This window comes from Sus scrofa, chromosome 6 (assembly GCF_000003025.6).
Source record: "Sus scrofa isolate TJ Tabasco breed Duroc chromosome 6, Sscrofa11.1, whole genome shotgun sequence".
NCBI classification, from domain to species: domain Eukaryota; kingdom Metazoa; phylum Chordata; class Mammalia; order Artiodactyla; family Suidae; genus Sus; species Sus scrofa.
The window spans coordinates 101,262,848-101,289,970 of NC_010448.4; the positions used below are offsets into that span (position 1 = coordinate 101,262,848).

The 27,123-nt window shown below is 43.2% G+C and overlaps 1 long non-coding RNA gene across 1 annotated transcript in view; it reads right to left on the reverse strand.

The window, feature by feature from the left end:
• The window catches only part of LOC110261172, a 54,437-nt gene extending 47,474 nt beyond the window's left edge, over positions 1-6,963 (reverse strand). The window contains exon 1 of the long non-coding RNA XR_002345025.1: positions 2,689-6,963. This is a non-coding gene — a long non-coding RNA (uncharacterized LOC110261172). The remainder of the gene's footprint in view (positions 1-2,688) is intronic.

Sequence of the window (27,123 nt, forward strand, 5' to 3'; positions counted from 1 at the left end):
GAATTTTCTATGTGTGTGTTTCCTGCTAATTTAAGAGTCCCAGGAAATGGTAACTCCTTTATTCCTACTGTCTTTTTATTCCTACCTAGCACACAAGCACAGTTCCCATGCTCAGATGTCTGAACTTACCGATCTAAAGCACAAGCAATGGGTTTATACATTTAACTTCCTCTCTGCCGGCCACAGTGCTAATCATCCTAAAATACAGAGCAAGCCAACAGCACCTGAGCTGTCTTCATTGGCACCTGCCACATTCTACATGGAGAACAGCTGGGATCCGACTGCTTTTGCAAGACGTATTAAGGCACAATGACCAAAGAATTATATCCTGATGCCTGGACATGATCATACATCTGGAGAAAAGCTAGGCTGGAGAATCAATAGCAGTCAGATGGTCATGCAACACACAATTTAAAAAAAAAAAAAAGTCTACACAAGACTTTAAGTTCACAGTAGTTTTTCAAATTTCCAAAGGTGGCTATGCTTATTCAGTGATTGATTTGCACAAAATAACCATGCCATATACGCTATTTGAATTTTAACAATAGGTCCGGATGATTCTCCCTCTGCATCGAATTGGTGGCCAATGAGATCAAACAGTAATTACAACCAGTAGATGGCATCTAGCTGCCGGAGCAAGACTTCAGACCTACACCTATTTTTAACATCAGACTCCCTAATTTATGACGGCTCACCTTTGACTGTTATTTATATTGGATCATTTTCATTTTAAGCCCTACTCATCACAGTTGAATTTTTAAATTGCTACCCAATAAATCTGTCTAAAGAGCTAAAAGAGACCCCAAAAACACTGTCCTCAATTTGAACCAGATCATCCTACTGTACCTGCACATAATAAGCAGACAAAATGTCCGAATTTTAAAAATAGATATAATTTAAAGACACTGAACACCGCACACAGGCATTTCAGGCATACTTAGTTCTTTATGATTGCAGAAAGCCAAGTTGCTAATTGCTGGACCAGGCCCAAAAGATATAATGAGTGTAACACTAAACACCCTCCAGCTTGGATAAATTCCATGGGAGTCAATTGAGTTTAAAAGTTTCACGAATAATTAAATTACTGACTAGGATACACCAGAAGGAGAAAGCCGATAGACTGAATTCTGTTCCTTAGAGCTCAATTTGCTTTTTAGCCAACTGTATTTAGCTATCTGCAACTGCAACAAACTAAAAGCATTAAAAACCCATCTATTTTCTTATGCAATTTCACCAGAACTTCAATGAATTTTACCACATATGGATAATCATACTTTCTAGCAGGCAGAATTTACAAGTCTCAACTCTTTTTTCTTTTCCCCCTGCAGTGCCTATTCAAGTCAATATCTGAGATTATAACTAATTTGGGGCAAAGAATAAACAGAACGTTTCTGATGATACATTTTTGAGCTTTCGACTTAGGTGTTTTAGTGCTTGAGTTAGATTGATGGCATAAATAAAACAGCATTCTTGGAAATGCAGAGGTCTGTTAGGGTGAGGGAGGGCGAATAATCTAATGAGAGACTTGTTTGTTACTTTAATCACGAGCCATAAAAACAGCCAAATCCCATGTCATGCTGCAGTAAAGGTTACATCAGCACTTCATACAATATTTACAGTGTAAAAGAAGCCCTGCAGCCCTACTCCAATATGACATTAATCTTCCTGCTGCCTCCTACTTTACCCACTCCCTCAGCCAAACATGTTCCCAGGTGCCATTCTGATGATGGAGAAAATTGCCTGTAGAATCGTGATGTAACAAGAACTCTGGACCACAAGACAAATAGAGAATCTTTTGGATCCTAGGGATGATGTGCTTTTAAGTACCTTTTAAGTAAAGGGGCCAATCATTCCAATTTGTCCCAAACTGAGGACTTTCCAGGATGCTAACCAGCCAAATCCCAGACAAACGTGGACCAGTTGGGACCCTAATGCTAGGAGGTTATGGCTTTAGGATATGAGAGTCAGGAACTTCTCTTTAATGCCAGACTTCCCCCTTAATCGCAATCATGCAGGCCCATGCAGGGTTTGGGGGAGGGGAGGTGGACAGGAGAGTTGGGGGCAGTGGGGCCGGAGCTTTCGAGCACTAGTAATTCAAGGAATTCAATAGCTATTTGGAACAGCATCTTGAATCATAGATCTGACTGGCACTCTTTTCCTCTGGTATTGCCCATTCTGTAATTCTCGTTGAAAACTCATTTATACTCAAAAGAATAAATCAAAGCGGCTGAAAAGGAGCTCAGCCATGAGGATTCAATCAAAATAATTATTCTTCTCCACAAAGCTGCACTGGAGAACCTGAGGACCATCAGGTGGGATCTGAAGCCTTAGCTGCCTGTGACGCCTATGCTAGTTTCACAAACAGCTCCCTCCAGAATTTGAGGTAAACGAGGGATTTACAGTCACTGAAATGGGGCACAGGGCTTTGTCACTGCCTTTATTCCCACCATCAAGGCATATGACCCATCATTTGAATGGCCAAACTTACTCAAAGATCCCCTGTCAGACACTGAAAAGTCAAAGGCTCATACATTCCATTTAGAAGTGTCACATAAAATGACTTCATTATAACAAATCCTGATTTATGCATCGTCACCTTATATCCTTGGTAAAAGCAGAGGATTTCCCCCTAAGCCTGGATGACACGCCGAGAATCCCACTGCTACATTTTTCCCTTATCCCCCTCACCTTTTATCCACCACTGACTTGCACCAACATCAGCACCGTTCAGGGACTTCTCACTGGAGCCTTGTCGCTTCTCAGCAATTTCGTCTGAGGGCAGCTCTGAGTATCTGTTTTTTTGAGACACTGGATTTGCAGAAAAGCCCAACCTACACTGCCATGTGCGGGGTGCACACTTGTAGTGGTAGTTCGTGTGTGTGGTGGCGGCTCCAGGACACCCAGAAACAGATCCTCTGCAAATGCAAATGTGAGCAATGGGTGCCCTTGAATGGGCCTCTAGGTTCCAAGATGGCAATTCTATCCAAAGGCCAGTGTTTTTAAAATGTAGACAGGAAAAAGTATAACAGAAGCTCCCATGAAAAAAAAAAATGCCACCCTTCTAACTCATCTGAAGTTTCTGTCATCAGCTAGTCAGGAGGGGCTTCTTAAAAAGCTTAATAGCTTAAGGAAAAACACTATCCTAGAAAAGCAATATGCGTAGCAGCTTCTTACATGTAGTTATTCCAGAGTTCAAGAGAAAGGGAGCCTAGATGGAAACATCTTGACTTCGGGCACATATGAGTAGCATTTAAACCAACTACCCGCGGATTGGCGACAAAGACATAGGTGATCCACCTGGCAAGCTTATCAAAAGTCATGCATCCCTTCTCATTTGCCTTCCTTCTATGGATGAAACCGTGAGTAACCGTTAATAAAATCCATTTCACCTGCTTTCACTAATAAGCTCCTTTTAACTGTTGCTGCAAAAAGCCCGCACATCCTCCGAGCAGCACGGAGCCTAAACAAGCAGATGTTTGCCAAAGTTGTTTTCCAGGAACCTGGAGTCAGCTGCATCTCGTTGGACCAGAGTTCGGTTAAGGGCCGCTAGGAAACCCCCTCAACTGGGCATGCGCGAGTGCCTGCTCCGTGACCTTTCGACGTCAGAGGGCAGAAAACCCCACCCTCAGATCGTGCCAAGCGCCTTTGCTTTTGAACGTGCACCGGTTGTGGTTGAGCTGCGCCTGCGCAGAATGACGATGTTGCACCTGTTTTCCATCACGTTTCCTGCTTTCCCAGCGCTCTGCGCGCCTGCACCCCCCCCCCCAACCTCATCTCATAAATACCTGCAAGCGGGTTCTTTTTCTGGGCGCATCTAAAACTCTCTCCTTTCGACTCTGTGCTGGGTTGTTTCGTGCTTAAACTCTCTTGCAAACTTCTAGGCTTTCAGCATCAGGTTGGGCGTTGGGCAAAAGCAATCCTGGTTCAGTGATAGGAAGGGCGCTGCCTGGTCTGGGCTTCTTAGTCGTGGTGCCATAGGGACTTCAAGCAAACTGTCCTCGTCGCATAGCTGAATCTATTTAGCCTTGTGCTGGCAGAGCAAGGGAAGTGTTTGAGGATAGTTAAATATTAGATGTTTCAATGAAGACAAGTTTTATAAAGACTTAAGTACCTGCAGAAAGTTGCAGCCTAGTAATTTTAAAACCAACTACCAGGCTTATTAGTTTTTAATGAGGGGGGAAGTGTTTTTTTATAGGCTTTTTTACACCTTTTCTATACTTCTCTTTTCATTCTATAAAATGATGTAGTGGAATGAGTAAGAACTTAAGCTTGAAAGTTACACTATCGGGGTTCAAGCCCTAGTCCGCACTTGGTCCTGTGTGACCCGCCGCTCCTTATAATTTAGCTTGGAGGTTAAAGATACCGGTGGCTACTCTAGCAAGGGTGGTTTGGGTACGAGTCAATATGTGCCTAGAATTACATGAGGCACAGAAAATTCCTGTAATAATCACCATTGAAGTTTCTCTGAATCTGGGTGGAGGCTCTTGCTAAGACAAAAAGGAATTTCTGGAGTGAAGGGAAAATGTAGCAGCTTCGACTCTTAACTGTCCTAAGTGGGAAAGTTTAGTAAATGAGTGATTAAGTCATGGGCTTTTATCGCTTCAGTGACAATTTTCGGGGATTGTTTTGGTGTTCTCTTGTTGCTACAAGTTTTTGGCCTATCTCCAATTGCAAAGTCATGGCATCTAAAACCTGTCTCCTAGACGGTCTTTCCATGAAAAACACAAAGTTCCTATAAACTTTCCTGCCCTGATTGTATAAGAATGTGACTACCTTAGCGCACACCTGTTGGCACCTGCCTGGTCCCCGGCCAGTCCTTCTGGGTCACGGTTTCAGCTCACACTGACGAGACCACTATGTTCGTGAATGACTTGATTCTTTAGAAGTTGAAATTATTTCTTGAGCTGAAACAGAATGCTGGATCTCTCAAACTTACACAACTAAAGCTGACCTCAACATTCACAAAGGCTTTATTTCAAATAAGACTATCATACATTCTCAAGTAATATATACTATTCAAGACCCGGTTCAAATGTTGCCTGCTTCATTAGCCTCTTTCTCCAATCTTGTCTGTTCCCATACCTGAAGTCACTTGCACGATGGCATCTGCCCTGTTGTAACTTATCTGCCTGAAAGCCTAACCCTCTTCTCTGTTCCACACCCCTTCCTCGTAGTTTGTGTCCTCTAGCATAAGAACTGAACAGACTCAGCAACTCTCGTGTAGTAGATAGCCCAGAGCAGGTGCCCGCAGGATGCTCATAAAATCCTGAGGCCTCATTAGGGCTCGCTCACATCAGAGTTCCCTCCTTAGTAGTCAAGAAATGGAGTCCTTGACCCGTCAAATCAGCCCACGTGCAGGTCTTTCTAGTGGGATGAGAGCAGCAGTGAAGAGTGTTGATGCTAAAAAGTAAGCAGCACCTTGGCAGACACTCCCCATTGAGATGGGAACCCCCCAACGCTCAGCTCTTGAGCAATGCTGAGGGGTGTTGCTCTCTGCCACTCACCTGGGGGCTGCTTGAACAATAAGCCTTTGTGGTCTAAGCCACTGAATTTGAGGGCTCTTGTCACTATGGCCTATTCTGCCCTGTCCTGGCTGCAGGTGGCAAATACTTTCCTTTGATCAGACTCCAGATTGGCAGCGTCATGCTTTAGGAAAAGCACTTGATAAAGAGAAGAAGTGTGTATGCCTCTGCACATGCACTTGTATTTTAATCACTGACAAACTCGGTGGGGGGGGGGGTTGCTTCTTGGGGGAAAAACTGGAGAATTGAACCAGAGTAATATGCCGGCCTACCTGCCATGAGTCCATGGGCTTGAAGAATAGCTACATTCACAGTCAAACGTTCAAATTTCAGAGGTTAATGCTATATGGACTATAGGTCAGAAAAGGTCACTGCTCACTACAGAGAGGAATTTCCTATATATTATAGCCAACCGTAAAACACTTCACTCCACTTCCAGAAGAAAATGGTTTCTAGTCAGTTGTATCTGCCTATGTGAAAGTATCTGGTGATTAAAGTCAGGTTTTTGGCTGTTCCATCCAGCCTCCTAAGCAAACTGACATTGGAGCAAAAGGATCTAAAGGCTGCCTGCGGTTAGCCTGCATGGCGCAAGGCATCCCAAAAGACACATCAGCTGTCATCCAACTGCCTTCAACAAGGTCTGGGGAATGTGTGAGATGACAGGTCCTCATGTGGTTGCATAAGAACTTGTTGTTCATAAGCTTCGTCACTCCCTAGCAATTCCCAAAAGGCTTTCCACACAATTCTGTTAATCAGAGGAGACCCCCGCCCCGCCTTAGATAGTGGGATATGGGCTTCATGATCTCTGGTCTGTTTCAAGCCTAGAGGAAAATATAGTGCTCTCTGCCTAAAGTTTGGAACCAGCCCTCAAACCTTGGCCACCCCCATCCTGCAGCCTGGGCACAGTCTCCTCGCTTGGCACCTCCCCAGATAGGCTGGAGCGTCGCCCTCCTCCCCAGCTGACAGGTGTTAACATCATCAGCATTAAGTCCACGCCGTGGATCAGGAGCCTGTTGAGCATTTATACTACTCAAGTTTAATCTTCACGACAGGGAGGTCTGTATTTTCCACTGTCCAGATGAGTCCAAATACCAAGCAGAGTTCCAACTTCTCTCTGAGGCGTATTTTCTTTCCAACCTCGCTGCTTCCTGAGCATTGGTAGAAGCTACCTGAGTTCACTGATAAGGAGATAAAAAAGGCTTCCTGCTCAGTGGGGGCAGGTGGTTATTTAGCGAAAACACCATTCCACGTGCATCTAATGAGCATAAACCTGAGCGTGGCTCTTGGGTTCACGCTCAAGTGTAAGCAGTTATGGGCGAGCAAAGTTGGAGTTGCTGTACCCAGATAGCAAAAGACTTGCTCCTTTTAGCAAATTTTTCTTTTTAGGGCCACACCCGCAACACATGCAGGTTCCCAGGCTAGGGGTCGAATTGGATCTGTAACTGCCAGCCTACGCCACAGTCACAGCAGATCTGAGCTATGTCTGCAACCTACACCACAGCTCACAGATCCTTAACCCACTGAGCAAGGCCAGGGATCCATCCCGAATCCTCATGGATCCTAGTCGGGTTTGTTAACTGCTGAGCCATGACGGGAACTCCAAGACCTCCTTTCAAGCTGTTGGGAGGCCCATGGGTAGCAGCCTGCATGGGAAGCTGGAGTCCTCTGCTTCTGCTCTCCCTGTGGGTGGCTCTGCAGGGTGCAGGACCCAGAGAGGCTCCCCAGGAGGGGGAAGGGCTCAGAGCCACAGTCACCAGTATCTCTGACACTTCCCTGGAGCCCCAGGCAACCTTCGCCTGGCAAGTGAACAGTACTAAGGACGTGACCACTGAACAACACTCTAGCAGAGTTGTTCCCGATCAGAGATGAAGCGAGATGGGTAGGATGCAAAGGGTAGCTGGGTGTGTGTTGGGGGGGTCAGCTTCCTACCCACAGCCCTTCTCCAGATGCCTTCATGTGCACCACTCAGCTGGGAAAGTCGCCAGCCCATCATGTCCTGTTAAGTTTACTTGTGAAAGTCCCACTTTAGTTTTGCTCTGGGCCACACCCAGGGCCCAGGTGAAACACATTAGATACCTGAAGGCCGAAGGGTTCTCCTTCCTTCCTGGGAGACAAAACAGGTTCAGTAGGCAGCGGGGGCAGGGAGCTGGGGGTGCACAGAAAGGAGTGTGCCCATCCTTAAAAATGCATGAAAAGACCCAGCCATAATAGAACATCCCCAAGATCAGCCAGCCTCCCTGGCCAGCCCCATCCCACGTCCCCTTGGCAGGATGGGGATTGAATTGTCTTCAGTGGACAGACATACCACCTTCCCCAGATGATGCCAGTTGCCAATTGACTGAAAGGATGCACAAGTCGTCAAAAGTCCAGAGAGAGACCAGAGACCAGAATTTCCTAATCAGAACTAAGCCCTTCAGGCTCAGAGCATTTGATACATCAAAGCCTTAATATTTGATACATCAAAGGCCTTCTCAGTAATTCTTTTGAGGAATCCCGAAAAACTATGCTAATAAATGTATGCCCTGTAGTTTTAAATTGAAACTTTTCTTCTGGCTCGGGATAAACGCTTTAGAACCTCATTTGCTTGAGGAAGCTTCTCCATAGGTGCTGTGATTTCAGACGGTCCGAGAAGGACCAACTGTTCCCAAACACCCTCCCTGCAGGCTCATCACCCCGCAGTAGAAGAATGTCTTAAGTTAAGGTTTTGAGGCCCCCATGAAAATGCATGTAACCCCAGAGACATAAGGAACAGACCACGATTACCCACGAAACAATGGGATGAACTCATTTGTCTAATTAGTCCATCTGTCTTAGGTGGCATTGAAAGATTGGGACCCACAATAGATACCCTTTGGGGCTTGATTATAGACTGTAGGGGTTCATCGCTTGGTCCCTGGGGTCAGGGGAAACACCCAAAGAGAAAGGCAGAGAAAGGGCTGCAGGAGGGAGAGGCTCACTGGCAACAGGTGGATGTCCTACTCACCTAACTGCTGATTTGAAGACTCAAGAAAAGGGCTTTGGAGGAGACCCACACTTTTCTACTCTTCCTGTTTCTAACCCCTCTGACCCTATTAGCCCCTACTGTAAACTTTTGTTACAGCATTGATTCAATAGCCTTGCATCTTTCTTTCACATGATTGCCCTCCCACCCTCTGCTGGCAACAGTAAGGGCCACGAGCTCTCCCTGGCCCTCAGGAGCTGCCCCGAGCCTCTCTAAATGAGGAAATCATTATCCAGTTAACTTCATAAGCCCACATGGGCTGAGATGCTTTTGAGCATCATTTCATCTTGAAGGAGGTGGTTTTTTTCCTTTGACATCAGGGGCTTCTCAGCCAGCCTCCCCCCCACCCCCCAAATATCATGCACTTATTAATTGTACCCCCCTCGGTGGGCAAAGAGCAAAGCGATGCCCCTCCAGGGTGTGCAACACCAGTAGGTGGTACAGCCAGGGGGCCAGGTGAGGGCTATGTGGTTTCAGCCTCTGCAGTCCCCCAGCTGGGCACTTGGGGTTGTCCAGTCTGTGTATGATGCACACAGCCAGCTTCTCAGCTCGCCTGTTGCCTTGGTTCCTGAAGAGATGGCTAACCACATACCCGGCCCCACTTTGTTTCACATGAACCCCTGAAGAATCTTACCTACACTCTAAAATAGGTATTTTAAAGACTCTGAAATACTCTATACATGTGAATCCATGGAAAGAAAAGTAGGAGTCCAGCATCACACAGATGCAGATGAGCATGAATTTGAATCTGTACCAGTTTGAATGAAGGTGCTTAAGGTCATCAGGACGGTGGGTCCAGGCAAAGCTCACCCTGCTGTGCAAACTTCAGGAGGCAGTTGAGGGGTCTTTTTCCAGAGCTGACTTCTCTCCCACGCCATTGCTGTCAACGTGGAGATTGATCAGAAGGGAGGCCATCCTAGGTTTCCCAGGGAGGAAAAGTAGCTTATTGCTACTTGAAGCTCAATCATCTCATACCACTTTGATCCTGGAGCACCCCCAAGAATCTCTGGGAGCCCCACTGGGCACTGAACAGGAACCAAAACAACACCTTGGTTTGCAGTGTCTACGAGGGCCCACAGGTCTTTGGAATGAGGCCCTGGCCTCTGAGCCCAGTAAAGAGGCAAGGTTTCCTTTTCTCAGCTTAATGGTCTTTACTTATTCCAGAATTCTCTTTCTGCATGTAGTGATGTATTTCATCTATTGCTTAAATATGGTTCAGTTCCACCTGCCTTTTTTTCCTGATGCTTTGTAATGGCAAAGAGCTGTCCACCAAATTCCTTTATGGATGGTGGGAAACTGTTCTTTATCAAACATATGCCCCTTCTTTCCCTTGAATATATCATGCAGCCTCTTTCTGCCCCAGTTAATGCTATCTTCTCTAAATCCTCAGATCCACTTAAAAAAAACCCACAACAACAACAAACCTCACAACAGTTACTGCATGTCTGTTCTCAGCCCTTGGCAAGCTTTAATCATAGCCCTCCTCCACCTGAAAGCCCTTCTCCCTATTCAAGTGACAGAAAGCTAAGAATGTGACTTAAAGTTTGCTCTGTGGAAAGCAAGGACAGGTGAGCAGAAAACACTTGTCATTTTTCTTCCGTAATCAGGCCTGCTGAGGTTTGGGGTGTACCAGTACTGAATCCATATGGGGCCTCCCGCTTGCCAATGCTGAATTTCACTCATTGTGCCATCAGAATGATCCCACAGCCCAAGTAGAAAAGCCCAGGTTTCTGAAGGTGGCTTGATTAAAATTAGCCGAGAGAACTTAAAAATAGAATAGTTCTGCAGAACCCGTTATCACTGACACGCCAAAGGGCCTAGAAGCTTCAAGAATTCACACACTATTTGTTTCTTGGCATTTTTGTCTCCAAAGGAATATTGCTAAAACCCCAAGCTCATGTTTTCTAGTAAAGCACACAGCAGATTACACTCACATAGCTGCCCCGAGACGATAAAGAGCTGAAAAATCGATTCTTCATTGGTCATTAATGTTTCTCCTATTCATCGAATCCATTGATCACATCCTAACTCCTCTTGACACCAGTAAAATGGAGTTTGAGTCCCACTAAGAAATCTGCTTTGATTTTTGTTACTGTACCAGGTACTCCCAATCTTGCTACCTAGCTGGCTAATCCCATTGACCTTGACAATTGATTCAGGCAGAGTAACCAAAACACAAAGAAGTGCCCACTGGGGCAGCTCTTTGCAAACTACATTAATGGCCAAGGGAACAGTGTTCTGCTGGGCAGCTCCCCTTGGTCTCTAATTTATCTGGTCTAATTATTTTCTCTAAGCTGAAGTCTTCCTCCATACATTCCATTGATGACTTGCTGCCGAAGAGAGCGGTGTAAAGAAAGCCATTTGGAGCCAAAGATTTAGTGGCATCAAGTATCTGATGTTTCTTTTCATACTGTATCATTTGTGATCACATCATACGTATACAGCTCCCTGATAATCTGATGTTGAATTCCTGGTCAGCATGCATCCAAATGCCAGGCCAAGAAAGGGGAGCCAAGGGTTTTACCTACATGTATTTCCTTAAAGGACTTCTTAAAACAATTGAAGCTGGGAAAACTATAATCGCGACAAAACTTGTATACAGCTAAAAATTCTCACTTTTAAGCATTACAATCTCGGTCTCTTGAGCTGAGCAATAATGGGGATCAGCATTGTCTGCTTTGGGATCAGTGCTCGGAATCTGATTGTATGTGACTCCCTGAAGTTTTTAATTTTATCCAGTCTCTACAGCCACAACACGGAGAAAGAAAATTTTTACATTGCTTCCATCACAGTATCTATGTGGCCAAGACAAATGTTATCTTCTAGATGAGTAGATGAAAGCTAAGGTGAGTGGGCATCAGTTTACCAGGGAAAAGCAATGGTTACAAAAATCAAACTAGCCAGGGGCGAAGAGGGCTTTAAAATTCATGACGAAGGCAGACACATGGTGAGGTTCTCAGCACTAGGAACCACTTTGTGTAAGAGGAGTTCCCTGGTGGCCTAGCAGTTAAGGATCTGGCATTGCTGCAGTGGTATGGGTTCAATTCCTGGCCTGGCAACTTTCTGCATGCTGTGGGTGGGACTAAAATAGAAAAAGGAAAGTTACTAACCAAGCAGAACTCTATGGGACCTTCCCAGAATAGACCCCCACCAAGTCCTCTGTCTGTAGAAGAACTTTAGTCAAAGAATGAATTTTTCAGAAGTGGAAAAAATACAGAAAGGAAAACAGTCAAGCAGGACAAAATAATAGTTTAGCCATTAACAAAGTCAAGGACCTTTCAGTTCTTCCTCAAGGACTATAGATAATCTTCTGAGCCATGTCCTTGGAGCTGTCTTGCAGGCACTAAAGCCCCCACCAGGTGGAAAAAGTTAACTGTATGCTGCCCACAAGTTCATAGACACCACACCAGCTGGAACCAGAAGGTGGTTGATGCTAACTCCCAGTTACGTAACCACCCAGCCATCTGAAGTCTATGAGCTGACCACGCCCTGCTCCTTGAATGCTGTAAGGCTCTTCATGACCCCCTTCAGGGAGGACACAGTTTGGAGGCACTAGCTCACTGCAGCCCCCTTTGCCTGGTACAGCAATCAAGCTATTTTCTACTTCACCCAAAAATCTGTCCCTGTGACTCAATTTGGTGCTGGTGTACAGAGGCCAAGTTTCAGCAACCTTCATGGGGGGCCCTGAATTTAAATTTTAAATGAGAAGCTGCTCAGATTGCCCTGCCTGATGGACCCCTTGTGCTTCCAGGAGAAGCCACAGAGAAGTTTTCCCAGAAAGGAGCACAAGGGGATTACTGCTTGCTGCTGGATACCTCTGCCCTGCATTGATCCTCAGCCCTCTGCTTCTCTAAGTGACAACTGTCCTCCAGCTGCCTTCACAAGGCAGCCTCCTTGCAGTAGCTCTTAGATTCCACATGCTGATCCACATGCCTACAGGAGTCCCTTTAAAACAGCTTGTTCCAAATTTGCCTACAACCTGCATGCATAATCTTTTTCTAAGAAAAAAATCACCTACGTTTAACATAAGCCACTGAGCACACAGGCGGATAGCTGTCTGAAACTTAGAGCTACCTGACCTCAAATGTTACATGTTCCCCAATCGTCTGACTTTTTAAGCTCAGAGTCCTTTATTGGGGTTAAAACTCTCCTAAAGCTTAAATGAAAATGACAACATGTTACCTGGGAGGGGACACACTCTTAAAATGTTCAAGTTCATTAATGCCTCAGCAAGGATTAGTTTTCTGATTTAGAAAAGAATCTCCTTCAAACCATTATCCTAAAATACCAGAGTATACTAGAATATATACCCTTGTGACTGGTTGGGGTGAGGAAGAGAGAGAGAAAATACCTAGCACCCAAGATTTTAACCAGAGGATGAACAGAACATCAACTGAGCATGGTCTGAATGACAGGTGCTCTCACATGGATTTTAGTTAATCATTACAACAGCTTTATGAGGTAGGTTTAGTGTCCTCAGCTTACAAATAAGAAAACTAAAAGTTCATAAATTCTAAATGATTACATAGGAGCAGAGCCAAAAGGTATAAGACCTGGTTTCTTAGACTCCAAAGCCGGACCTTTGCTCCAGCAAAGGTCTGAAAGATAGGAGGGTAGAGGAATCAGTAAGAGCCTCTGCCTTTCCTATCTTTCAAACTTGAGAGGAAGGAGGCAAATTAACTGCAAACCCTCAGGCAGGTGAGGCTACAGTAGGTAGAGCGAGACCTCTTATCAAGATACTGTTAGTGTAGGCGTTCTCGCGGGTGGAAGAAATACAATCTGTCCTGGACTTGGATGTTAGACATTTGTCCCAGCTCACCTCACTGCACACCTGGCATCTGTGTTTCTGACAGCCTTCAGTGATAATATCAAAACAAGTCCCAAACTTTATTGAAATTGAACCCTTCAGGACCAATTTCACAAGCCTGTGCCAACACATATTCCCTGTTGGTCGGCAGAGAAAGACCCATTTTCACATTTAAGGGAATAATAGATCTTTAAGAGTTGCACACAGCCCCATGGATATGGGGAAGGAATACGTCTAATGGGGTCCACAGGAGCTGATGCTCCTTCTGAAATCTTAGACCTGAACCTAGCAACAACTATGGCAGGCATTCATGTGAAAAGGTCTCTGGTCCTGGATAATAAAGAAAATCAATGTTAATTTGATAAGCAGGAATTTATAATTTGACAAGGTAAATCCATGCATCCCTTGAATGTCAAATTCATTTAAACAATGCTCATCGGATTCTCTTAATCCTAAATATAGGAAAATAAAACTTCTGGTGTAATGCTTATAAAACGATGTACTTGTGGTCTTTGTACAGTTCCCTGTTAATTGACTATTGAAATGGAAGAGCATTTCCATAATTAATCTCATGCCATTTTCCAATTATAAGCTTGATAGAGTGAGTGATACATCCTCAAAAGCAACTGAAGGTAATAACCAGTTTGGGGGAATGGATATTTTTCGGAGACAAACCAGGATACTTGACTGATTAATATTCAGCTTTTTGAAATCCTGTGCACAGAGGGAGTAAAGTGAAACAGCATGAAAGCATTGTTTCAAGCTTATCTTTGAATAGGCTGAAAAAGATGAAATTTGGGAGGGGGAAAAAAACTGATACTGCAGAGTTTTTCCAAACAGCTCAAGACAAGCCCTGAAGCTGAACAGCATACCAGTTGCAATAGGACCTTTTTACTCCTCAATGTGTTGAATTCACTGTAGACCCACCCAAGATGCCAAAGTCTTAAGAACAGACAGAAAACACTGTGACCAACTCTTTGCAATGTGAAGGATTCTATGATGACTGCCTGCTTTTTCCTAATGACTCTGAGCCCCCCCTTTTTTGGGGCTCAAAGACTGAAGAAAAGGAGAGTGGGGATCTAGCTTACCATTAAAATACCACCTATTGCCCAAAAAGAAACAAGTTAGGTTAACACATTTTCCATCACCATCTTGGAGCTGAGCTGAGCTGGACTGGGAGACAATAGGATGGGGAATTGTAAAAGAGAAGAAAGGGGAGATGTGTAAAACCCAGGGTACCATCCAGGCTGCAACAGGAGATGTCCGTCGGGGCCCTTGGAGTGTTGTGTGGTCCATGCAATGAATGCCAGAAAGGGGCAACTTAAGAGATGCCCGATTTTGCTTCTGGAAAGGGTTGGCCCTTGCCTTTAACATGCAGAGAATGATAGCCAATGTTTGGTTTCAAGGGCAAAGTTATTCAGTCTCCCAGCTCCTTGTAAGGTGTCAGAGTCTGAGGACTAAGACCCAGATTCAAATTCTAGATTTTCTACTGCAATGCTTGACTCTGAGCACCTTGCTTTAGTTCTAGAAACTCCAGTTTCCTCTATACTCCAGGCCACAAAATTGTGATCTGCTGGGAACTTTCTACTCTAATATTGGTTTGGTTTTTTTTTTTTCTTTTTCCTACAGAGATGGGAAAATCCTAGCATAGTACTGGAGAAAGTAGAAAGTTTTTTTTTTTTTTTACCAACAGTATATTACTCACACCTTTTTTTTTTTTTTAATCTCTTTCACAGATTCTTACACCTTGTGATGGGTTGGATTTTGTCTCCCCCAAAATCCACATGCTGAAGTCCTAACCTCAATGTGACCTTATCGGGGGGGGGGGAACAGATGTAAATTAAAATGAGTAGGATTAGCCCTAATACAATGACTGGTGCCCTCATAAAAAGGGCAAATATGGACACAGAGAGGAACACAGGGAAAATGCCAATCTGAGTTATCTGCTTCAAGCCAAGGAATTGCCAGAAGGCTGGAGAGTGGCCTGGAATAGATGTTTATCTAGAACCTTCAGAGAGAACTTGAACATTGGCCCTGAGAAAGCCTTGATCTTAAATCTTCACCCTCCAGAACTGTGAGACAAACCTCTGCTGTTTAAGCCCCTTAGTGTATGGTTCTCTGTCATGGCATTGCCAGAAAACTAACACATCCTCCACCTCGAGCCTGTCACTTCTCTAGAGAACTCTAACCAATTCTCAACTTAAACTTTTCATTTCCTCTTTCAAGTCAAAGTCAACGTTCTCAGGTCCTTTTCCATAAATTCAGATGGCCTCTTGCCATTCCCTTTTAGTAAGCAGGGCATAGAGTTAAACCATTAAATTCTCTATTCAATCATGAAAGTTAAATCAATCCCCCAACCCTCACCCCAGTCCATGCTCTCTTCCATTACCTCAGACACAAAATTTGTTTAAAACATTACAACAATGATGGCAGATGAGTGAGTAGTAATAAATAAGACATCTTGGAATAAGCATAGGACATTACAACATTTCCAGTACAAACTTTTCTCTTACCAAAGATGGCTAAGCGTTTTCTTAGGCTCCATGCCAGCTCCCCTTACATAATGTTGAACTGGATCTGTTGAGATTTAATGTGCCGTCCATTAGATTAGATTTTGCACTGACCACCTTCTCCAATGAAGTGTGAAATCCAACATTACTTGCAGAAATTTAAGGTTGAAATCTGAGTGTCAGCCACTTATTTAAAAAAAACTAAAAGTATAAAGCAGAAGAGTTAAGGAAGTATAAGTGTGGTCCTAGAATAATTTTAAAACCACCCTCCCTTGGGTACACTTAGTCACTCAAAGAGGGGAGAGTCTCCCCTTATTAAACAAAACAGGCACATACAAATACAGAGCTTGAAATATCACATTAAATTACAGTGACAAATCTGAAAAAAACCATCCTAAATCAGCAACTCAAACTTTCACATGCAAAAGAATCTCTTGAATTGGTGTTAACAGAGCAGGTTCTCAGACACTCTGGTATATCCTGATTCAGTGAACCTAAGAATCTACATTTTATTGGCATCTTGGTGAACTCTGAAGAAATTCAAGGACAACCCTTTCAGAATCAATAATCCATATCTCATGTTTTTCTTCCCCATAAATGATTCCTTAGCTGTTTTCACCTTTGATAATATGCTTTCCTTTTAAGTAAATATTGAAATTGAAATCAAGAAGTCTTTCAGACAACATATTCTAACTGCTGAGAGTCTGTGGTCACTATTGTCCGAGTCGCCAGTCTAAGAGTGGTCCCAGTAGTACCAGAACTCGATTCTGCGCTCTGCTCTGGTCAGCAGGACCACTTAAAGCCTGGACATCCAGGTGAGAATGCAGTCACCTCGTGAAGGAGGCCAGCTTGGACATATCTAAGACCAAAGCTGGCCTCCCAGAGTGATGGAGATAAGAGATTTCCTCCAGCTCTGCCTCAGATCTATCTGCATGGGGAATTCTATCATCAATCTTACAGCAATGACCCCATCCAGCCAAAACACCTGTTGCAGAACATTAAGGTGGAATGGATGGAAAGAGGTTGGGAAATGGAATTGGTGTGAGAGAATGTGATTTTTGGCCCCAGGCAACTGCTCTTTGTAGGACCTCTGGTCCTTATGGTCCTACTAAAAGCCCTGAGTAAGTAAATGCACAACAGAGGAAGGACATAAAGGAGGAAAAGAATCTAGAAGTTTCCATCTATTGTGTCAATGGAAAAGACTGCCTCTATAAGAACTGTGCCAGAAAAGCATAAATGAATCATGAAGATAATGATAAAGCAAAGCTAGAGAAAGCCAAAAGGGCATCTTAAATTCATGCTTCTTGGTAAAAAGGTAGAAATGAGGCAGGGCTTAATAATATGAGTTTATAGAGTCAAACAAACCTGAGGTCAAATCCCAGGCATGTGGTTGACATTTTTGCAGAATCAGTTACTTAACCGCTCTTGGGCTCAGTTATTTCATCTGCAAAATGGAGATAACAGTACCTACGTATGGGGTGGTCATTAGAATATATACAAATACAGTCTTCTGAAGTGGAAATACTTGTATAAATTTAGGATAAATACACATATATTCACCAATCTAAATGCATACATACTACACAATCCATCTATGTCTCAGCATAGTGTCTTGTATGTAATAACAAAGGATGGTAGCAGTAGGATATGAAATGGGACCTAATGACCAATTTAAATCTAACATTTGGAGATAATCTTCCTAATACCTCTTTTTGTTTTTGCTCCAGCCATAATACCCTAAGCAGTAAGTTGTTTACCATTTACTACACACCGGCCATGGTGGATACAAAACCAAGTGAGGCACAGTGGCCTCGGATCCATCTCTAACTCTGCCATCACCACCTCCTGCCCCAGATCTTGTACTTGCAGGTATTTTCCAATTGAAGACTTCCCGCATGAAATGCTTCGGTTAGCCAGAACCATGCTTCAAAATATCCTTGGAAGTATTATTCTAACCACTAGGGGCAGTATCGCTCCTATAAAAAGTTGCGATGTACATTGAAAACATTTATAAACTGGATTTTCTTTGGGAGATAGTTCTTCGTGGGTCTCTTGTGATTCTGTCTTGCATGCAGTATACTGACTGCCCTGCTCTTGGTTCCAGACTATTTTCAAGGATGGTTATATAGAAAGCGGATACAGAAAAAAAACGGTATGTCTTCCTTCCAGAGCACAAGGAAAGTTTGCTGAAAGCCTTGCAAGATGAAATAGTGTCTCCTGGAGTTCCCGTCGTGGCACAGTGGTTAACGAATCCGGCTAGGAACCATGAGGTTGTGGGTTTGATCCCTGGCCTTGCTCACTGGGTCGAGGATGTGGTGTTGCTGTGAGCTGTGGTATAGGTTGCAGACGCGACTCGGATCCCGCATTGCTGTGGCTGTGGCTGTGGCCGGTGGTTACAGCTCTGATTAGACCCCTAGACTGGGAACCTCCATATGCTGTGGAGTGGCCCTAGAAAAGGCAAAAAGACCAAAAAAAAAAAAAAAAAAGGAAATAGTGTCTCCCTTAGGAGCAAGCGAAGCATGCTTACTGCTCACTATAAAAGATTAAGCTTCCCTGAGCGCAAGAATCTTGTCGTATGTCACAACCCACTGCAGGTGCCACGTGGCTCTCTCCTCAGCACCCTGAGGAAAGTGGGGCTTGGAAGCCAAAGCAAAAATCTCACAACCACTGCAAGTGCCACGTGGCTCTCTCCTCAGCACCCTGAGGAAAGTGGGGCTTGGAAGCCAAAGCAAAAATCCTGATACTCGGCTTGCTGCTATTGCTGACATGAAAACTGTCCTTCCTGATGTGACGCTGAGCCTCACGTGTTCCAGCAGCATCCGTGAACCTGCAACAGACTTTTAGCACGAAAGTAGGGTAACCTCTCAGACACATATAGTTCCTGATACAAGCTAAAGGCTTCAACCACTTACATTTCAAGTAGCAAGTCTGTAGCAAGTTTTCCTATAATTCTGGGTTTTCCTCATGAACAGTGTGGGTTTACCGCATATTTAGTCTGTTGTCAACTATTTGTCCTTTGAGCCTATTGACATCTCCCACAAATTTAAAATGGCTTTTCTTTCCTCTTCCCTGTTTTGTTGAGGCTGTGAGTTAAAATAACAAACTGTAGATAATATCCGGAGAAGGGAAAATTAAGTAGATGGTGGCAATAAATGTAAAGGATATTTAATTTTAAAAACTGGATATCTGGATGTAAGATGCTTTTTAAAAAATTAAGCATGTTGACGACTTGACAAATGCTTATGAAAATAAATGCATTTTCCTCTTAAAATCCCCAAGGAAAATCCCCAAAACTTCAACATACTCGTACCGGACTCTCCGTTATTGGAATGGCACAAAATAACTTGAGGCCTCTCCTCTTTTTGGTTCTGTCAGTTTTTCTTTTGCCACATCATTGTCTGCTTTACTACACAGCTGTGAATTCATTCCACCAAGTCTTGCACCTGCTGACCCAGAGCAACACTGGTCTACTGAAGTATCTTGCTGGGCTTCTCTCATCACCCTCTGACCCCATCCCTGCAGGCTGCCACCTTGTTACCCTCCATTATGCTTGCTCCATGTCCTTCAGGTCACAATTCCAGGGAACCAATCAAACAGTGAAGCGTCGATTGCCTTTGATCTTGTGGTATCTCCATGACTGTGGTTGGGGAGTCTTGTCTCTGCCTAACCAACTCTTGAACCAGATTTCTGTGTTTATCTTGCTGCATACAGTCCACTCTAGGGTACCAGTGTGCAGGGGAGAACCAGGGAATAAAACAGCTGCTGGGAGCCTTCATCGGGTCATAAGTAATACCAAACACTGACTTCAAACTATTCCAAGGAGTCACAAGTTGATCAGACTAGTCTGTAGAGCTGGTTTATAGAATTCACAGGACCAAAATAAAACATGATTAAAGAAGTAAACTTGACAATGTCACATCAAATAGAATATCAAAGAGATTATTTTTAAATTCTGGAGTTAAATTACAAAAACCGAAATAAAAGTTTAATGGAGAGGCTCAACAGTAGATTTGAACTGGCCGAAGAAAGAATTAACATACTTGAAAATAGGCTGCTGGAGATTATGCAAGCCCAGGAACGAAGAAAAAAGAATGGAGCAAAAAAAAAGGAATAGAACTCAGAAATGGGGGACACCATTAGCACAGCCACGTATGTGGAAAGTATTAGAAGAGAAGAATGAGAGAAAAACTATTCAAAGAAATAAGATTAAGAACTTTCCTGAATTGATTTGAAAGACAATACTACACATTTGGAAGTTCCACAAACTCAAACTAGGTTAAAAATAGATCCACAGACAGACACATGTAGGAAATATGCAAAAAGTCAAAAGAGAATTTTGAAAGCAGCAAGAGAAAAATAACTTTCCACTTCGCAAGGAAACCAATTTTTCATAGCTACCTTCTACACAAAGCTTTTAGTAGCTTTATTTCTAATAAACCAAAGCTGGAAACAACTCAAATGTCCAACAGACAACTGGGTGAACAAGTATGATCTATTCATACAGTGGGGTCTTGTTTGGACATAAGAAGGAATCCTATTGGTACATCCTACAACCTGAATGAAACTGGAAACCACTATACTAAGTGAAAGAAGCCGGGCACAACAGACCACTCGCTATAGAATTTCATTCATAGGAAAGTCCAGAACAGGGAACTCTATAGAGTCAGAAAATAGATGAGTGGTTGCTTATGTCTGAGGGGCTTGGGATGTGTGTATAGAGAAGTGATGGCTAAAGGGTATGGGATTTCTAAGTGATCAAAATGTTCCAAAATTGGCTGTGGTGATGGTTGCATGTATCTACTAAATACACTAAAAACGGTTGAACTGTCCACTCTGAACTACATGATATGTGAATTCTCAACTGTTTGTAAAAATGAGGCACTGTTGAAAGTTAATACTCCATTCTTTACTCCTAATTTATATGACATTTAAAAGGCAAATTATGCAATGTCATAACACTCAGAAATCAACTTTTTTAATACTTAAGGAAATCATTAAAATTGGAAAATGCATTGAGACCTTTGGGTGACAGGGAGTTTCCCTGTATTATTGTAAGTAAGCATCAATTTGCATAGAATGTTATTTAAAATTGAGATAATTGGTTCTACTTTATTGAAAATGTGTGTTTTCATATCAGCCTAAGTGGTTTTTTTAGTACAAAGGTAATTTAGGGGAAAAGAATGTTTAGCCTGTGGTTTGATCACCCTCGTAAGTGTGTTCCAGTTATACTTTGCTCACGTCATCTAAATGCACTGCATTATGTAATATTTAGAGTATCCTTTAAGATGAAATCACTTTGCAGAAATGACAGAACTTTTACATAAGGCTGGGATTATAGTCACAATTATAGAAATGATACCTATCAGCAAACATAATGGCTCTCTCCCATCAAAAGGTTTTGCTTTTGTAGCAGATTTTAAACTTAAAATAAGTGCTTATCTGTCCGAGAAAATTATGCCACTAGAGTGGGAAAGACAGAGAAATGGCTGGGTACTCACTTTTAAATTGATACATTTCTCTATTAGCATCCGTAAAGGGAGGCTGGTCACCATTCTCGTCTTTGTTGGTGGTCAGCTGAAAATAGACTCCACACTGGTTTTCTAGGAGGATGTCCAAATGACTCAACATAAACCCCAAAGGCCATCCATTAGTGTGGATGAAGTCTGAGGCAAGGGTGGAGTGGCCAGTGGAGATGTGTTACTAACATTACACATGGCTTATGGGTAAGAAACCTGAGAATATCTTCTGTTTTTAATGTTCCTGACTCATGTACCAGTGCTAAACATCCCCCAAATAAAATAACACTCGAGTCAAATATTTGTACACCCATGTTCGTAGAGGCATTATTGACAACAGCCAAAAGGAAGAAACAATGCAAATGTCCATTAAAGGATGAATGGATAACAAAAAGTGATCCATCCATCCGATGGAATACTACGCAGTCTTAACAATCCTACACAAGTACACATGCTACACCACGCTTGAACCTGGAGACCATCCTGCCAAGTGAAAGAGGCCAGTCATAAAAGGACAAAGGTTGTGTGATTTCACTCATAGGAAGTACTTAGAGCAGTCAAATTCCTAGAGACACTAGACTGGTGGTTGCCGGGGGCTGAGGGAGGCAGGAATGAGGAATGGTTTTTTGATGGATGGAGAATTTCTGTTTGGGGAGATGGATGGTGGTGGTAGTTGCCAACCCACCATGGTTATAATTCATACTCTTGAACTATACACGTAAACATGGTTACAATGGTAAATTTATATATTTTATAATATACTAAATTTGCATTTTAAAACATTTACATAAATTTAAAATTTAAAATCTGCATAAATATATAAACATTCACACATGTACTACACACGTATGTCTTATATACATATGTCAACAACATTCAAAGAGCTCAAATATTTCAACTGGGTCACTGACCCACCCCATCCTATCCTAACAAGATCAGGAAGAGGATTGACTTTTCTTTTTTTCCGGGCTTAGGGGTTGAATCAGGAGCTATAGCTGCTGGCCTATGCCACAGCAATGCTAGATCCCAGCCACATCTGCAGCCTACACCACAGCTCACAGCAACACTGGATCCTTAACCCACTCAGCAAGGTCAAGGATCCAACCTGCGTTCTAATGGATGCTAGTCAGATTCGTTTCCACTGAGCTACGACAGGAACTCCCTGATTTACATTTTAGAAATAGGAGCGTTCAGATAGAGACTAGTTCATCAACAAACATAAAACACAGTAAATGATGCTTTCTAGATTCTTCCCAGTTACATGCTGTTTTTCTGTTCCTTGCAGAAAGGTTTAAATGTTGGTTCCCTTTCTTCTGGCAAATGATCTTCCAGAACTTATTGCTTAGTGACTTAACATGTGGTGTAATTTAAAAGAAAATAATCAGCCTTCCTGGTGCCTTAAAATCCCCAGACCAATAGTCTTGAATCAAAGCCGCTCAGGGTAAGTCAGATGAAAAAGTCACAAGCTGTGTGGCCCTAGAGGATCTCAACTGGTTTGTGGGACAGAGTGTGGCCCAGGGGTCCATCCAGGCCAGACAATCCGCTCCTTCTAAGATGCAACCTGTTCATTCAGAAGCTGAGTGTTTGCTGATTATGAAATAGTCCATAGTGACAACTTAGGTTTTCTTTTTCCTTCAAATATTCTATGGGAAAACATTTACTATCAGGAGTTTCAGGAAGAACTGATAATATACCATTCACCAGGGCCATTAAGCAGAATTCTCTATTTGCTAGTAATCTTCACACCAGAATTCCAACATGAGTTGTAAGAAGCCATTAAATCCACTCAACTCAAACCGAGTGCCTTGACCTTGGTCACCCTGATAGCTTATTAGAGGGGACTCCATGTCCATCCCACAACCCCTGGTGAGGGTTTCACCACCCCATCACCAGTTTTGTTTTGTTTTTCTATATAACTGTGATTTTTAGAGCATGGTCCTGGAGGCTCTTCAACATCACCTGGCAAGTTGTTAGAGATGCAGACGTTCTGGCCTCAATCAGGCCTGCTCCATCAGAAACCTGGGCAGCGGGGGAACCCTCCAGGGAAGGCAATGCACCCTGATGCTTGCAAGCAAGCTGTGTATCCTGGTAGCTGGTGTTCCTAGTAAAGGCTCCAATTTCTATCAAGGTACAAAATACCTTCTGAAACATGAGTTATAATTACACACTATACAGGCTTAAAATGCAGGTAGATTGTCTTGCATTCTAGTTGCTTAAAAGTTGCCTACCCTCAGGGAGGTTTCAGACTACAGCAGATGGGGGCTGCATCTGTAACTATCACATAACCTTGGGTTTCTCGAGGTCAGCTGCTAATTCAGATAGTTGTCCCATAGTTGATGTGTGTCCAATGACCTGTTGGCTGTCTTTGCTCCAGGAACTGGCGTTCTTCAAGTGAACATTTTAATTAAGTCAACTCCATCTACTCTTTTTCTCTAAACCCAGGAGAACCTCTCCATCAGCCATTGTTGGAAGTAGGGGAAAAAAGTCTGGCTTCACCATCGAAGATCCCAATTTCTGGTTTATATTACTGTAAATTCTGCTCTATGACTTTGCAGACACCAGCTCTGATGTCACCAGATTTCTGCCTCCCAATTCCTCCACCTTAGCTCATTTGAGGAACACGTTTTTAGCAAGTTTGCCCATAGTCTTGATTTAGCCAAATCAGCTACTGAAAGCTTACACAGGATTAAAACATTAGCGATACTTGCACATCCTGGTCCAAGGATAAGTTCTCCATATAGCTCTGTATAGGTGACAGCGCAAACTACGGAAGGGCTAAGGACCCCGAAGAGGCTGGCTTCATGGAAACCTGCCCCCAACCCCTAGAAAAGCTGGTATTCAAGCCCCCAGATTGGGAATGACAAGCATCTCCCCATTTCTTTTTCTCCTCTAACTTGAACCTTGGGGGCAGGCTGCATTTTTGCTTCACTCATAATGGAAAAGAAGAGGCACGGCAAGACTTTTGTCAGGACATGGGGGAAAAAACCCCAAATCTTTTTGCTTATGGGACCCTCTCCTGCAGGCTCCTTTCTTCTCTGCAACTGGTGCTCACCCTTTCCTTCACTCTCGTAGCCTCCCAGGAGCACCTTCAACTAATGCACTTTTCTGGAGAACCAACAGGTGTCTCTTGTGAACAGAATGTAAATGGGTTGGAGGGTTACACAGAGAGCCCCAAAGGGAAGCATTTGGGGAGATGAACAATGTTCAAAATATGATCCAGGAGAGCTGGCCTGTTTAATGTCAGGAGAGATCAAGAGCTTTATTTTATCAGCAAAATACCTGAAGGTATCTGGCCCCATTTAACATTCTGTGATCCCCAAACTTGAGCACTGAGGGCTGGTCTTGCTTAGCAGCTGGAGAAGATATTTTGACATGTTCAGGGAAAAGGTTTAATTCAGTCTTACAGGAGTATTCATCGGGCCAAGACCACTTCTTTCATCAATCCATCCACACTTGCCACCTTTCTTCTCCATCCTTTTCTCTTAGGCCACCATCACTGGATTTGATTAGAATTTCTCTATAAGTCTCACAAGGCTATATTCTAAGACTACTTTTGTATTATTAATTATCACATTGCTTTATTATCTACTTATATTCTACTTGAATGCTGTATTTGTCCTTAAAACTCTAGAGTCTGCCAAATTGCACAGTAGGAGTTCCCTTCGTGGCTCAGCAGTTAATGATCCTGAGTAGGATCCATGAGGATGCAGGTTCGATCCCTGACCTTGCTCAGTGGGTTAAGGATCTGGCATTGCTATGAGCTGTGGTGTAGGTCACAGATGCAGCTCTGATTCGACCCCTAGCCTGGGAACATCTGCATGCTGGGGGTGTGGCCCTAAAAAGCAAAAAAATAAAAAACATTTTAAGAAATTGCAGTAAAAGCCACAGGGCTCATGGGGGAAAAATAGGGTTAACCTGTATAATTCTGTAATTGGAAAAGTAACAAAAACAAAATGATAGCAGCCTTTGCTAACAAAATGATAGCGACCACTAGCACCATTAAATCTTCCGGCATTTTTATCTAGATTCATGGTCCAAATGGCAGAACAGCCTTTATACCTTGTGGCTCATGTTTCCTCCCTCAAGATGCAGGTCCTTGAAGATACTTGCTTCTGATAGAGACCAGTGTCATCAACACAAATCATCATCTGGAGGTAGTCTTCTCTCATCATTTTTGTTGACATAAGAAAAAAAAATGGCTTTGTAAATTCTTCATCTGCAGCTTCCTCAGAAAGCTTGACACAGTCCTCTGGCCCTCGAGCTATGGTCCTCAAACCAGCAGCATGAGCCTCCTGCAGACGATGGTTAGAAGTGTAAGCCAGACTTCAGACCCACTGAATCACAAACCTCTGTGGATTGGGGTGGGGAAAGAGGACGAGCCTAGCAATCTGTGGCTTAACAAGTTTTCTAGGTGATTCTAATGAAGCCAAAGTCTCAGAACAACTGACGTCCTGGAAAATATCAGCATTCTTGAAGCAACTAGAGCTTCAGGAATATAAGTCTGCTTGACCTCAGCTTTTTCCCTGAAGGTCTTCAATACTGCTAAGACTTTGACTTAATGGCAAGAACACTAGCTTCTGAGCCTGTCAAAACATGACCTCACTGGAAAAGGTCGCCTATTTACCAACATGGCATCTGTGTTAAACTGACATCACTGCCTTATCGATCAATTGCTTATTGAGTCACGTTAAAGAATGTGGTTGTGCAAAGAAGACGGTGATAGAACACAAGGGTTGGGTACAGTAGGAAGAGCATTGGCTTTAGAGGTGCACACTTATTTAGATCTGATTTCCTTCCAGATTGTTCTATCTTTTTCATATGTATGGTTCTGATTAGTCCTGACTCACAAGGCAGCAGACTAATAGGTACAATGTAAGTCCAATTAAAAGTAAAAACTCAGCCCAACTTATGGGACGAAGAGTGGTTGCCTGTCTACAAAATCACAAATGGATGTTTTGGCAGTCAATGTAATAATTAAAAATGATAATACTGGGAGTTCCCTTCAGGCGCAATGGAATCGAATCCAACTAGGAAACATGAGGTTGCGGGTTCGATCCCTGGCCTCACTCAGTGGGTTAAGGATCCGGCGTTGCTGTGAGCTGTGGTGTAGGTCACAGACACGGCTCAGATCTGGCCTTGCTGTGGCTGTGGCATATGCTGGCAGCTATAGCTCTGATTTGACCCCTAGCCTGGGAACCTCCATATGCCGCGGGTGTGGCCCTAAAAAAAAAAAAGGACAAAAGACAAAAATAATACTACCATAAAATTCCACAAGATTAATCATTTAATGCCTATGTCCCAGATATTATCCCAACATAAAGGATATTGATGGTTATACAAATAATAGCAATTTCTTTTAAACATCTACCAGTGTTATAGCATTAGTGGTAGTGATAGATGTTAAAAGAGAGTTCTAATAACATGAGATGCAACAACTCACATTACACCTATGAGAGCAGAGGCAAAGTCTGCTTGTCCACAGCTATATTCCCAGTACCTGATACTTCGTTTCTGGTGCTGTACGTGTTCAATAAATATTTTTTGAATGAATATTGAGTTACCTAAAACATGACGATTTCATATATATTGCATCTTCGGAGTTCCCGTTGTGGTGCAGTGGAAATGAATCCAACTAGGAACCATGAGGTTGAGTGTTTGATCCCTGGCCTTGCTCAGTGGATTAAGGATCCGACATTGCCGTGAGCTGTGGTGTAGGTTGCAGACACAGCTTGGATTTGGCATTGCTGTGGCTCTGGTGTAGGCTGGT